The sequence below is a fragment of the Ovis canadensis genome, chromosome 2 (assembly GCF_042477335.2).
Source record: "Ovis canadensis isolate MfBH-ARS-UI-01 breed Bighorn chromosome 2, ARS-UI_OviCan_v2, whole genome shotgun sequence".
Lineage (NCBI taxonomy): Eukaryota > Metazoa > Chordata > Mammalia > Artiodactyla > Bovidae > Ovis > Ovis canadensis.
Genome location: NC_091246.1, coordinates 11,596,608 through 11,611,160, shown reverse-complemented (window position 1 = coordinate 11,611,160; position 14,553 = coordinate 11,596,608). Strand labels below are relative to the sequence as shown.

The following is a 14,553-nucleotide window of genomic DNA, read 5'->3' as shown; positions in this document are numbered from 1 at the left end:
GCTTCCACTGCAGGGGGACAGGTTCAAACCCTAACTGGGGGATTAAGATCCCACATGCTGCTCAGTGCAGCCAAAAAATAAGAAAAGATGAAAATAAATATAAAAAAATCATAGTAGCTTATATAGGTGAATGTTCATATAATCTTGGCATATGCAAAGCCTTTAGAAGCTTAACAAAAAAATTAGAAACCACAAAGGAAAAGCATAATAAACCTAACAGTTGCATAACAGTAAACAATGCTATAAAGCAACAAAAATGATGACTAATAAAGCATAAACAAAAGACAAATATGAAACTTGGAAAATATTTGCAACATAATTATGTTTTTAAACACCAAATGTAGTTTGGTGTGTTATATATATGTGTGTGTTATATTACATATAAAAATTTCTTACAAATTAAACCAAAAAATGAAAATTCCAACAGAAAAATGGATAAAGGCTTCCACCTCCTGGGTTTGTAAGTATCAAGTAAGGGAAGACATTCTCTACCTGGAGCGATATATAAGTTTGAAAGCAGAAACTTTCCTTTAAATCTTTTAAAAAACGTATTTATTTATTTATTGGGCAGCACTGGGTCTTAGCTGTGGCACTCAAGCTTCTCTATAGCTGATTCTCAGCAGCCCCAGGACATGCGGGATCCTAATTCCCCTGCCAGGGATCGAACCTGTGCCCCTTGCATTTGAAGACAGATTCTTAATCAGTGGGCTACCAGGGAAGTCCCTAAAAGCAGAAACTTTTTATGTAGCCTTTTAGATTTCTCTGTATATAGAGACTATGGCTTTGGGGCCACCTCCATCCACTAGATAGGGAATGCTTTGAATGTGTAAGTGAAACCTAGAGAAAAAAGGAAATTCTGTGGCTACATTTTACTTTATAGTAGTAGAATAAGCTGTAACATATTATATAAAGGTCCTGCTTTTTACAACATTCTCAAAGTTGTTGGGGCGTATTTTCCAACGATGGCTGCACCAATGTATATGTCAACCCACATGCTCTGATTATAACAGAAATATGAAAATAACAAGGTTCAGTCAAAAGATACTGATTGCATCCCAGTAAGCACTCACCTTTAAGTCATGACCCGAAATTCAGACCTTAACATTTAAAGCCATGTTACACCCTATTCTGCAATAGCATGATGGTAAAAGCCCAGGATGTAAGAATTAAATCTCCAGGGTTTAACACTTGGTTTACTGTTAATTGTATGACCTTGGAAGAGTGACTTAACCTTTCTGTGCTTTCCATTTCTTTATTGGTATAATGGGAATAATAATGGTTCTGATTCATAGAGTTGTTGCTAGTGCATGCATGCATACATACTGAGTTCCTTTAGTTGTGTCCAATTCTTTGCAACCCTGTGGACTGTAGCCCTCCAGGCTCCTCTGTTCATGGGATTCTCCAGGCAAGGATACTAGAGTGGGTTGCCATGCCCTCCTCTAGGGGATCTTCCCAACCTAAGAATCAAACCTGCATCTCTGACATCTCCTGCACTGATAGGTTGGTTCTTGATCACTATCGTCACCTGGGAAGCCCTGCTAGTGCATAAATACACATAAATAAAGAACTTAGAATAGTTCTGAAAACATATCATATGCTTAATATATGGTACCTGATATTATTCTGGGTGTTCTTATTTACCTGACTGATACATTAATAGAAAGAAGGAAAGAAAGAAATTGAGAAACATTGTGGGTGTCCTTGGTGGCTCATACTGTAAAGACTCTGCCTGCAGTGTGGGAGACCTGTGTTCAATCCCTGGGTCAGAAAGATCCCCTGGAGGAGGGAATGGTTACTTACTCCAGTATTCTTGCCTGGAGAATTCTGTGGATAGAGGAGCATGGAGGGCTACGATCCATGGGGTTGCAAAGAGTCAGACACGGCTGAGTGACTAACACACAGACACACACACACACACAGAAATATTGTACCAAGCTGATGTTCTTTATTTAGATTCATAAGTGGAGGCAAGGAATTGTCTGTTGATTCACTCTGCTGCCTACTCTGATGGGCAATTCTTGGGCAACCATGTCCTAATATGTTATGGCAGGACCAAGGCTGCCCTGGAAGAGTGTGGCCTGATCCACATGCATTCTTTTTTTTTTTTTTTAATATTTATTCATTCAGATGCATCAGGTCTTAGTTGAAGCATGCAGGATCTTTCATTCCAGCTTGAGGACTTTGTAGTAATGGCACAGGGCCTCCGCGGTTTGTGAGCTTCAGTGGTTGCAGCACGCGGGCTTAGCTGCTCCTTGGTACATGGGATCTTGTTTCCCCAACCAGGGATTGAAACTGCATCCCCTGCATTGCAAGGCAGATTATGAACCACTGGACCACTGGGGAAGTCTTCCACATACCTTCTGGAAGTTGATATTTGGGCAGAGATACTTGTGGGTGGAGGGGAAGATGGAAAGGAGAGATCCAGACACTGCAAGGAAAGCTAACTCTAAGGAGAGAAAAGACCAAATTCAGGATGTTAGTGCATAGAGACAGATCACATATTTTGTCATTTCTCCCAAGCCTGGGCACCACCACTTTCTATTGTGGTTTAAGAGAGGCCAAGCCTGTAAAGTAACTTGTGCCAGTGGGGACCCAGGCTGAGGGTGCTGGGCTGGAAGTGAGCTTTGGAAGAAAAGAGGGAAAAGGCAGAATGTCCTCCAGAATCCTGCAGCCTTCCAGCTTCACTCACTGAGAATGCGGCAAGGGCAGCCTCCTCATTATTCCCAAAGGCTTATCCCATCCCCGCTCACTCCAAGCACCAAGACATAGAGTCTGTGTCACGGTCCAATACTTAGCCTGATTGGTGTTCAGTTGCTAAGGACTGCAGCAAGCCAGGCTTCCCTGTCCTTCACCATCTCCCAATGTCTGCTCAAACTCATGTTCATTGATTTGGTGATTGCCGGGGTCCAGCCCGGGTGGATCCAGGGTGATTCAAAGGTGGGGATGGAGTCGGCGTCTCTGGAAATAACTTATTTAATTACAGATAGAAAGGGATTAGAAGATTAGCGGAGAAAAAGAGGCTGAATAACTTGGTTCACATGGGATACCAATCACCACCTACGTAGGCCGCAGGCGTCTTCCCGTTCTCCAGAAGGAGAGGTGGCACTGAGGCCCCCCCCCCCCCGGTCCGATCTTAGAAGCCCAGGCAAAATTAGTAGGCTTGGCGGGTACCCATGTACCAGATGGGAATTCGGCCAGAAAATAGTAGGAGAGAAAAAAGGGGGCTGAATAACTTGGTTTACGTGGGATACCAATAAAATTCCAAGACAAGGAATTTGCACCATCTACGTTGGGCCACCAGTGCCACTTGAATATTGGAAGGTGCCCCTCCTTGGGCTCCTTCTCGCGTGGTCTTGAAACCCGGGGCAAATAAGTAGACTTGGAGGGCACCTACGCTCCAGATGGGAATTCAGCCCGAAAAATGGGGAGCAGAAAAGAACGACATGAGGGAATCAGTCTTTCCGGAAACTGATCCGATTTCTTTATTTTTGGGTTTGCTTATATACCTTTTGTTACACATCGGGATGAATACAGAGTCACGCGGGGGTCAGCAGTCCTGACCTTTATCAAAATCAGGTGCTTCACATAAATGTATATAAAAAAAAGGTCTTAGGGATATTACATCATCTTCTGGCCATGAGTGAGACCTGCTGACATTTTATGATCCTTTCTTTCTGATAACCAAAAAACTTATTTCTTCCAAGGGTGTTTTTTCTTAAACCAGGCACCACCCTCCAAATAAAGTTACATTCCTATAGGATGAGGGTGTAGTGAGTTACAAGCAAGAAAGGAATTTATTTAACCCAAGGTTAACATGATTAGTCTTAAAGGTTAACACTTATTTCTCCTATATGCTTAAAGGTTAATACTTATTTCTCCTATATGTTTAAAGGTTAATACTTATTTCTCCTATATGTTAGTTATATTCATTATAAGGGTAGGGAACATGGAGATTTAGCAGCAAACATCAGCCCGACAAATGAAAATCCTTTCACCAATGCTCCTCTTAAGATCTATTTAGTCTTAAGATATGATAGAGTTACATTTTTACATAGCAAGGACACAGTGATTTATAACAAAGTACAGTGATCTATTACAAAAGAGAAAATCCATTAACTCAAAAAGTCTAGTATTGCTAACATCAAAAACTACCATATTTCCTTTGCTATATTCCAAATACATTGATTAATATATTCCCAGGTACCTAAGGATATAGAGGCCTGGCGGCGATCATTGACTCAACAAGAAGAAAAAGTCCTATGCTAATTAAGACTCTCAAAATACTCCAAAACTCTCTGTGCTGTTTATGGTTGAGAGGTAGTAAACAATCATGTGCCTAGTGGCGGCAGTAAGGATAATCCTGTCACACAAGCTAGTCTGTCAGCAGAGAGGTTTGACCTGAGACATCCTTGTCCCACCCAGAGCAGGGAATTAGCAGCAATTATTGACACAACAAATGAAGAGACCCTTCACCAATATAATTCCTAACCAACTATACTAATAATTTCTAACTCCCCAAAAGAATTTGCCTTTAGTAAGTCTAAAACATCTCGTGCCTCTCATGTTGGGAGGCTGTAAGCAATCACATGTGGCCGGACAAACCTATACAAGTGGGCTAGATAACCTTCAGAGGAGTCCGTAAGCTGAAACACTCTTGTCATGCCCAAGAATTTTTATCGCCTTGGAGCTGCACGTTTACTCCTTCTCCGAGAGAAACGGTTATGGGGGAGAGCCCCCCGTAAAGTCAGAGGTGTAGGTGAGAGCATAAAACAGACTCTGGTTTTGGGGTTAGATGCTCGGGAACAGGGGGTTTCCTGAGGCTTGATCATGCCTTTGCGTATGCCAAGCCTCCTTCCTCATGACCTTTGCCATGGGCGGAATTCCTCACGCTGGCCCCCGGCAGGTGATGCCATCCAATCATCTTATCCTCTGTCGTCCCCTTCTCCTGCCTTCAATCTTTCCCAGCATCAGGGTCTTCGTCTGGATTTAGTGCTAAAACAGAAACATTTGAGAGAGGGCTCAGGGAAGGATGAGAAATAGAATTTCTTGAGTGCCTACTGAAAGTCATGAAAAGAGCTAGATCCTGTTCTATCATTTCATGCAGGCTTCAGAAAGATTCTGAAAAGGTACACATATCCCCATGCAGTAGCCAAGACATGGAAATGTCCATTGACAGATGAATGGATAAGGATGTGGTGTATATATATATGTATGTATATATATACATATATGAATATATATATAATGGAATGCTATTTAGCCATAAATAAGAATGAAATAATGTCATTTCCAGCAACACAGATGCAGCTAGAGATTATCATACTAAGTGAAGTAAACCGGAAAGAGAAAGACAAATACCATAGGATATCACTTATATGCGGAGTCTAAAATATGACACAAACTTATCTACAAAACAGAAATAGTCTCACAGACACAGAGGACAGACTTGCAGTTGCCAAGAGGCAGAGGGAGTGGAGGAGGGGAGGATTGGGAATTTCGGATTAGCAGAGGTAACTATTATATATAGAATAAACAATAAGGTATAACACTGGGAACTAGATTCAGTATCCCATGATAAACCACACACACACACACACACACATATCTGAATCACTTTGCTGTAGAGCAGAAATTAATTCAACATTGTAAATCAACTATATGTCAATAAAAGAAATTCTAAAATAAATAAAAAGGATTTTGAGCTCAATATTTTTATTTATTTCCAGGTAAAATGGGAAACTGAGGTTTAGTATTACAACTAGGGTTTGAATCCAACATCAGTCCCAAGGCTCACGATCTCCCGAGTACACCAGTGAAAAATATAAATGTGGATATAAAAATATCCGTACATCCACTCACTCCCCTAACTGCAGGCTAGAAAAAGGAGGGAAAATAGGGCTGGTAGACGCCAAAGCAGGACTTGAGGTTCACAATAACAGGATGTGCTGAGCACAGCAGAGTTTTCTGGTAGCATAGCTACCAGTCACCTGCCCTCCTCCTGCTTGTTTACAAGTCAGGAAATGAAGAGGGGATGGCGAACACGAGGGGGAAATTGACAAGCAAGCGAACTCTAGAAGTTTCACTGAGCAGCAATGATTCTCTCACATTTTGTCATCAGCAGAGTAGAGAGAATGTCAAGGTCACAGACAAGACGACTGTGTAGGCAACGTCTCCCGGTCTACACAGCTGCAGGCACAGTAAGAGAGATGCCATGAAGGATGCTGGCTCAGCAGTCTTAGGCAGAACCCAGGGTATCAGCAGTTCCCTCCCCCAGCCAATCCCTCTTTTTCTGACTCAAGGACTCACAGGCTCAGAAGGATTTCATAGATTCTGGGGGTAGATATATTTGGTTCAAATCTTGGGTCTCCTGTGTTTCTTGGTGGTTGTGAAAAATACAATAGAACAATATCAGTAAAGGACCAGCACAAGGCAGTGTTCACTCACGTCCCTTGTCAAGGGTATAATTCTAGACTTCTCCAAATGGTTACAGAGTCCTACCAGCCCTTAAGGCCTTAAATAGTTCAAACCAGCTTCCTTCCCCAGCCTCAGATCAGGCTACCAAAATGCTCCACTGAACCATCAGATTTCACTTCATCATAGTCACAGAAATATAGACTTGAAAAAAAAATTGTTCATTCAGCTTTAGTCTATATTCTACTGTCACACTGCACACCTGCGGTTCCCTGTGATTTAGTATGGTTAGAAATCCCCTAGTTGTCTTATAAAATAGCACACTCTGTGTCTTAGGGAAAGGTGTAGCTTTCAAGAGTCATTTCCAGGGTGCAGTTCCTTATGTGCTTGTCACAGCTGCCTTTGCACGGTCTAGATGGTTTGGTTCAGCTGCAGTGGCTCTCTTGCCGAGGTCAATCTGAGGAGATATATGTTTTTTTCTATCATTAGTGACATTTAGTGCATTCACGCTGCTGTGCAACCATCACCGCTATCTAGTGCAAAACACACTTATCTCCCTAAAAGGAAATCTTGTACCCATTATGCAGTCAGTCCCTGTCTCCTCTCCCCCTAGTCCCTGGCAGCCACTAATTTGCCTTCTGTCTCCATGGATTTGCCTATTCTGGATATTTCATAGGAATGGAGTCACACAGGTAAGAGCTAAGGTTAACCCCATCTGACTGAGAGGCCCCCAACAAGGGTCCCCAGGCTCACTGGCCCCATCACAGTCTGACTGCCTTCAATGACTGACTTTGTTGGATAAGGAAAGATATCTCCCTGGGTTGCTTATTCAGTGATTCTATGGGTTGAAACCCCAGTTTCTGTCTTCTCTGGGCTTCTCCTGACCCAACCTGACCTTCCATATGGAAGCCAACAGCTCCAATTCTGCAGTGGGGTCATTCTGCTATAAGACCTGAACTCTCTCATGGTATTTAAAGTCAAAGAAGTAGATAGATGTAATTTTTTGAGAAATGAGTATAGGATAAGAAGAATGTCTAGGACAGAACTCTGAGGAGATCCAACCAAAGAAATTAGATAGAGGAGTTGTTGATAAAAGAAACCAAGACAAAAATGATCGGAGAAGTAAGAGACAACTCCAGGACTGTGACATGTCACAGAAGCCGAAGGTAAGCATGTTTTCAAGAAGAGAGGTGTCAGCGGAAATCAAATCAGCTGGGACTGAATGACCAACTTCACAAGGGTGGTTCTGATAGATGCCTTAGCTGGAAACCAGGTCACTGTGGGCTGCAGGGGGAACAGAGGGTGAGAGGGTGGAGACAGTGGAGGGGATTCAATACTCTCGAGAAGTCTGGCTGTACAGAAGAAAAGAAAGAGTGAGCTCCAGCTTGAGAGGAGCATGGGGTCTAAGGAGGGTTGTTTCAGGGGCTTTCTTTTTGTTTGGGGCCTGAAACAAAAGAGCATGGTTTCAGGTTGATGGGAGTCTCCCAGAGAAGAGAGATTTAAGATGCAAGACCTCACATCGTGGCCCTCAGAAGTTAGAGGATGGAGCCAGGACCCAGAGCCACTGAGAGTGGATCTGCTCCAGCCACGAGAGCCTGAGGACAAGACCCAGACGCAGGGTCTGTGCAACAGACCTGGAAGCAGGGTGACCCCTGGCAGTGACAATGGGAAGTAGAAAATGGCAGGTGGAATGCCACAACTGGCCCGTCCTGGCATCAGAAGGACTTCTTCTTTTTTTTCTTTTTAATTAAGAAGGACTTCTGATTGTGGTCTCAGACAAGTAATTGGTACAGAGCCAGTCAGGCTATGTCAACAGCACCCTCAGGGACTCTCTCACAGCTGTCCCAGCAAGCGGACAAAGCCCCTCTGTGAGAGGCTCGAATTGTGTGAAGAGACAGTAATGAGTGCAAAAGATGGATTAGAGAAAGAGCCAGAAAACAGGATTCCTGTTTCCCAAGCTTGGATTCCCACCCCGTCTGACAGAGGGGACATCTCTCAGATGGAGTAGGCCCACAGAGGTGGACCAGACAAAGAGGGCGATCAGCATAAGTGTGTGGTCACATTCAAGTTCATGTGCCTGACACACAGTGAGGCCAAACAAACCTAACTTCAGAATTCGGACCAGAGAAAGATTTATTGCAGATGCTGAGCAAGGAGAACCAGTGGCTTATGCTCAAAAAAGGCCTGAATTCTCCAGTGGTTTTCTGGGAAACATTTTTAAAGACAAAATTTGGGAGGACTTCCCTGGCAGTCCAGTGGTTAAGACTCAGAGCTTCCAATACAAGAGGCACAGGTCCAGTCTCTGCTCAGGGAATGAAGATCCCACATGCCACGTGATGTGGTCAAGAAAATTTTCAAAAATAAAAAAATAAAGGCAAAATTTGGGGGACAGCCTCCTGGGTGTGTGACCTTCCTCTGATTGGCTGGTGAGGAGGGAACAGAGTAGTGTTTCAAGAATCTCAATCATCAGTCTTCTGGTTCCAGCCAGTCTCGGGTTGACGTGCTCAGCCTGAAGTTACTATCCTCCACCTGAGTAGAAGCCTTAATGCATAAAGAATTCAGAGGTTTGCATCAGATTGAAAGGGAAAGGGAAGTCGCTCAGTCGTGTCTGACCCCATGGACTGCAGCCTACCAGGCTCCTCCGTCCATGGGATTTTCCAGGCAAGAGTACTGGAGTGGGGTGCCATCGCCTTCTCCGATGAATGAGTCTACCTGTTTGTAAAAATGGGACCGATGAAAACAGTGCCTTCACTAGGTTATCACACTGTGCGAGTTCAGTTGTCGAGAGGGAGCAACTCAAAGGACATCACACAATCTATAAACCAGCTGAAGGAGCCACCCAGACTTTGCCCTGCCGAACGAACCCTTTCTGGGCGATGATTAGACAAGTCCTCATAGATGATATACTGTGTGCAGAAGCGCTGATCAGAATCAGCTTCAGCATTTGCATCAGATTGTTAGGTATATATATCCCTTGAGGATAAACCCCAGGACCCTCTCCCATGCTCCGCTATTGTTTTCTGACTACCATTTTTGCTTCTGCATTCCCTCACTCCTCTAGTTATTAGTAACTGTTTGAATCTACCCTTTGGAGCTCAGGGATCGTCAAGAAGACTGAAAGCCTTTTTCCTACAAACAGAATGGGGGACACAGAAAGCCTTTTGGACTCAGGAGGGCCCCATGGGGTCCCACTAAATTTCAGTCACCCTCTTTTTTGACACTCCTCAATTTTGAGAGGAATGGGTATTGGACAAGAAAGGGAATATGGTTTGGATAGAGAGATTCATAAACTTGGCAGAGAAATTCAATTTTTGGTTGGGGGTCCTTGGTTTCAAATGCACAGCATGATTCACAGGAGGAAGTACAAACAATATCTCAGTTATTTAATATGAATAAATCTGGAGGATTTTGAATCGTGAATTATCCTGTCTCTGCAGGAGGTACATCATGAGATTTGTTTGGCCTCTTCAGGAGAGTTGGCTCCATTCCTAATGAGATTACACGAAAGCCAGGGACAAGCCAGAGCAGAGAGGGAATTATCACATCACCTCTGAGAACGTCACCTTATCAGTTGTGGCTTTGGTGGCTGGGCACCCAACACTGGAGCATTCAGAAAATGTTGAGATGGGGGGGGGGGGGTGCTGCACATCCCTGATGGCTAGTAATGGAGATAGAATTTGAAGCTGGTTGAGTTGATTCTTGTGAGGTAGTTTGAGCATTCTTTGGCATTGCCTTTCTTTCGGATTGGAATGAAAACTGACCTTTTCCAGTCCTGCGGCCACTGCTGAGTTTTCCAAAGTTGCTGACATATTGAGTGTAGCACTTTCGCAACATCATCTTTTAGGATTTGAAATAGCTCAACTGGAATTCCATCACCTCCACTAGCTTTGTTCATAGTGAAGCTTCCACTTGCCTTCACATTCTAGGATGTCTGGAAACAGTGTCAGATGGTGATTGCAGCCATGAAATTAAAAGATGCTTACTCCTTGGAGGGAAAGTTATGACCAACCTAGACAGCTAAAGCAGAGACATTACTTCGTCAACAAAGGTCTGTCTAGTCAAGGCTATGGTTTTTCCAGTAGTCATGTATGGATAAGAGAGCTGGACTATAAAGAAAGCTGAGTGCCGAAGAACTAATGCTTTTGAACTGTGGTGTCAGAGAAGACTCTTGAGAGTCCCTTGAACTGCAAGGAGATCCAACCAGTCCATCCTAAAGGAGATCAGTCCTGGGCGTTCATTGGAAGGACTGATGTTGAAGCTGAAACTCCAATACTTTGGCCACCTGATGTGATGAGATGACTCACTGGAAAAGACCCTGATGCTGGGAAAGATTGAGGGCAGGAGGAGAAGGGGATGACAGAGGATGAGATGGCTGGATGGCAACACCGACCCAATGGACGTGAGTTTGGGTAAACTCCGGGAGTTGATGATGGACAGGGAGGCCTGGCACACTGCAGTTCATGGGGTCACAAAGAGTAGGACATGACTGAGCGACTGAACTGATCTGAATTGAGTTGATTCTTGTTCAGGATGGCTTATTGACCTTAGACTCAACCGCTGTACTCAGGAAATTTATAAGAAATGCACGCAAATTACCATAATGGAATCAGTTCTGAATATTCATTGGAAGGACTGATGCTGAAGCTGAAACTCCAATACTTTGGCCACCTGATGTGAAGAACTGACTCATTTGAAAAGACCCTGATGCTGGGCAAGGTTGAAGGCAGGAGGAGAAGGGGATGACAGAGGATGAGGTGGTTAGATGGCATCATTGACTCGATGGACATGAGTTTGAGTAAGCTCCGGGAGTTGGTGATGGACAGGGAAGTCTGGCGTGCTGCAGTCCGTGGGGTCACAACGAGTCAGACACAACTAAGCAACTGAGCTGAACTGACCATGTGTCTTAGAGTCCAGTGGGGATTTACAGAGTGGAGAAATCACATGAAAACTTTAATTTGGGAGAAATGGTCCCACTGCCCAAAGAAAAACAATTAGGATATTTGAAAGCATGTTTCTTCTGAAAAAAAAAAAAAATCTCATTAGGTGGATCTGCAAGCAGAAAAAACAAAGTTAGACTTCTAGGGATAGAGAGGAAGGTAAATATTTGGGTTGAGATCTAATGGTAGGATTTGGATATTCAGAGATGGAAGAGACCTATGGGCATTATTTCCAAAACAGGATCTGTGAAACAAAAGCCAGGAAGACCTCTGAGATAAGAATGAATTTGTAACACAAACCTAAACATGCTAGAAAGAACATACTGTCTATCTACTTTTAATAAAATTACGGTAGGGATGGCATCAATGTCATCATCCCATTATATTCAGCTTTGAGAAAATTAAATTTCAGTGATTAAGAGGGTTCTTTTCCCTCCTCACCTTCCAGTCCCTTCCCCACTCCCAGAGCTAATGACCCGGACTCATGATGTAAAGCAAAACATTGAAGAGCATCTCTGGTCATTGATGTGTCTCAGGGGCCAGCAAACCTTTTCTGCAAGAGACCAGAGAATACATTTTTCAGGTTTTGCAGGCCAGACAAGACTGTGTCACAACCACTCAACTCTGCCACTGTTGATTGAAAAGAGCCATAGACAATAGGTAAATGAATGAGCTTGGTTGTGTTCCATAAAGACTTTATTCATAAGCGCTAAAATTTGAGTTTCATGCTATTTTTATATGTCATGAAATATTCTTCTGCTTCTGATAGTTTTCAAATATTTAAAAATAAAAAAATGTTAATTCATAGGTCATACAAAAACATATGGTGTGAGGGGTTTGATCTATGATGTAATCCCTTCTCTACATGGTTTCCACCAAGATGCTTACAGAGATTCTTGAAGTTGGGTGGCCCAGTTGCCTCATAGAAATCTGCCAGGGCTGAGAGCCTTGATACCCAGAGCCCAGGAAGACCTTCCTATACTTAATATGGAATTGTCATCTTCCTGAGGTTCTTGGAGGATATGCCACAGAGTGCCATTACTTACAAAAATTGCAGATATCTCCTCCTTCCCTTGGAGAAAAATCTTTGCTGTTCCATTGCTAATGTTGTAACCATGGGTTCTGGGAAAAAACTCACTCAGAAGGACAATGCAGATAGTGGAGTACAGTTTATTACACCGGTGGGCCCAAGGCAGAGTCTCCTGTTAGCCAAGGACTCTGACCAGTTTTTGTGAAAACCTTATATATCCTAAGAGTACTTGCTCAAACCCACCTCCCCAGATTCCTTGACACTAGTCTGGACAAGGTAAAAGAGAGATATGATCAAAGTTAACCCATGATTCATGTGTCACAAGTCTAGATAAACAGTGGATATTTATCAATAGGCCTGTGGCCATATCCTGAGAAACATAATGGAATTTACCCCTTTGTTCTGTTACAGAGATAATTAGCATATTCGTTTAGGCAACGGAGAGTCCAAGTACAAGTCCTGAGGCTCTTTTATCTGGGGGTCTGGTTTTCCATTGGTGCGCCATTTCTATAGACAACAGGCATAAAGTTCAGAGTCCACAGGGAAGGTGACCATGCATGTAGCCTAATGTTCGCAGCCTGGCCTAAGGTGGAGTCCAGCTCTGTCTGTTCCCTCCTTCAGTAAGAACTCTATTTCTCAAGCCACTCTACAGATCCTTTCCCTAGCATAATGTGCTCAGTTCTTCAGGGTAAATGGAGAAAGCCAGGAAGGGAGGTGACCTGAAGACTACTTCTTTAGGCCCTACAGCAAGTGAGCACAAAGCTACTTGTTGGAATGCCAAGTAATGTACCGAGAAAATAAAGATGCATATCTTAATAAATTATCCTGCCTAGGACCAGAGTTTACTAGCCCAGGAGCAAGTTCAGCCCTCTACATTACAAACTTAAGAGACCAGACTGTCCCTTCACAGCTCAGTGGTTACTGGTCTTGGATGCCTTCAGAAAACTTCTGAAGAGAGGTCAGGTGACAAACAGGAGAAGTATGTGGTTTCACCTTCCCTGGGACACAAGGCTCCACTGAAGATGATTTAAGGTCAAGCTTGGCAGTAACTTAGCAATCACTTTGACTAACCAATGATCTTATCAGCCGCCCACCCCAGGAAGTCCTAGCATATCTGTGGTACAAAGAACAAACACCAGCTAATTTTTACTTTTCCCACAAAAGTTTTTGCTTCCACTTTGGGTGAATTGCTTAAGTTCTGTAAGAATTTAGCCATAATACCAAAAACAAGAGGTCAAATGCCATTTTGGTTCTGAAATCGCCTCCAATCCCCCAGTCTAAAGCGGCTTCTTCCCTTCTGATCTCTAAGTGTTGCAGGGAGAAGCCAGTTCTGACTACATGTTGGAACTGTTTCTTTGACTTGCTTTTCATTGCTTTTATAATTACAGTCATACATAATGGCCTGCCTCAGAGGACCCTGCCCCTCTGCCTGACTGTAAAACTAAAGTGTCTTTGGTTAGCTCACAGGGAGATCATCTGACTCTGCCCTGTGAAAAGAAGAGATTAACATATCCTTTCCCTGAGGCTGATCATTCCTGGAGATGTTTTGCAAGCTTGAAGTTCCTCTCATTTCCCCACTGCCTCTCCGTCTCTATTCTGTCTTTTGACTGTAGTTCCTCAGTGCTTCTCCCTGGCTCTATGAAAGAATCTGACATCCAGACCCTGGCAAGGTGGTTATTTTGAGACATTAGTCTGCCATCCTCTTGGTCAGCCAGCGTTCCAAATAAAGTTGTATTCCTTGCCTCAACACCTCATCTCTCAGATTCACTGGCCTATTGTATGGCAAGCAGAGGGAGCTTGGACTCTGTAACAAAAGCACACATGATGTCCACATCACCATCATCCCCTTGGTGAATCTCAGGCCCCTGTAGTAGCAGAATTGGCTTCAAGAATGGTTCCTACAGCCACCTGCTCCTTAGTAAAATGACTGGGCTTACTAAAAAAGAATGTTCTCCACACAAGGCAATTTGAGATAAGAAAAATCATCCTTGGAGGGTAGGGACTGGGTGGGCATCAAAACCAGGAAATGCAAGAAGTTTGCTGGGAAATCACTTTTGTAAAGAGTCCACAGAAGATAGGAGTCTACTGTCCAGACCTGAACATCATTCTCTCAAGTGTAAACCATCAACCAGGTTGATTTCTTTCTCCTTATCCATACACCTGTCAACCTTTGGG

The 14,553-nt window shown here is 43.5% G+C and overlaps 1 long non-coding RNA gene across 1 annotated transcript; it reads right to left on the bottom strand.

Annotated features, from left to right (window-relative positions):
• Positions 1–3,454: 3,454 nt before the first annotated feature.
• Positions 3,455–6,488, bottom strand: LOC138433209 (uncharacterized). Its single transcript, XR_011254206.1, has 2 exons — positions 6,307–6,488; positions 3,455–4,992 (listed from the first exon to the last, which is right to left on the bottom strand). It is a non-coding gene; the product is annotated as an uncharacterized lncRNA (long non-coding RNA).
• Positions 6,489–14,553: the final 8,065 nt, after the last annotated feature.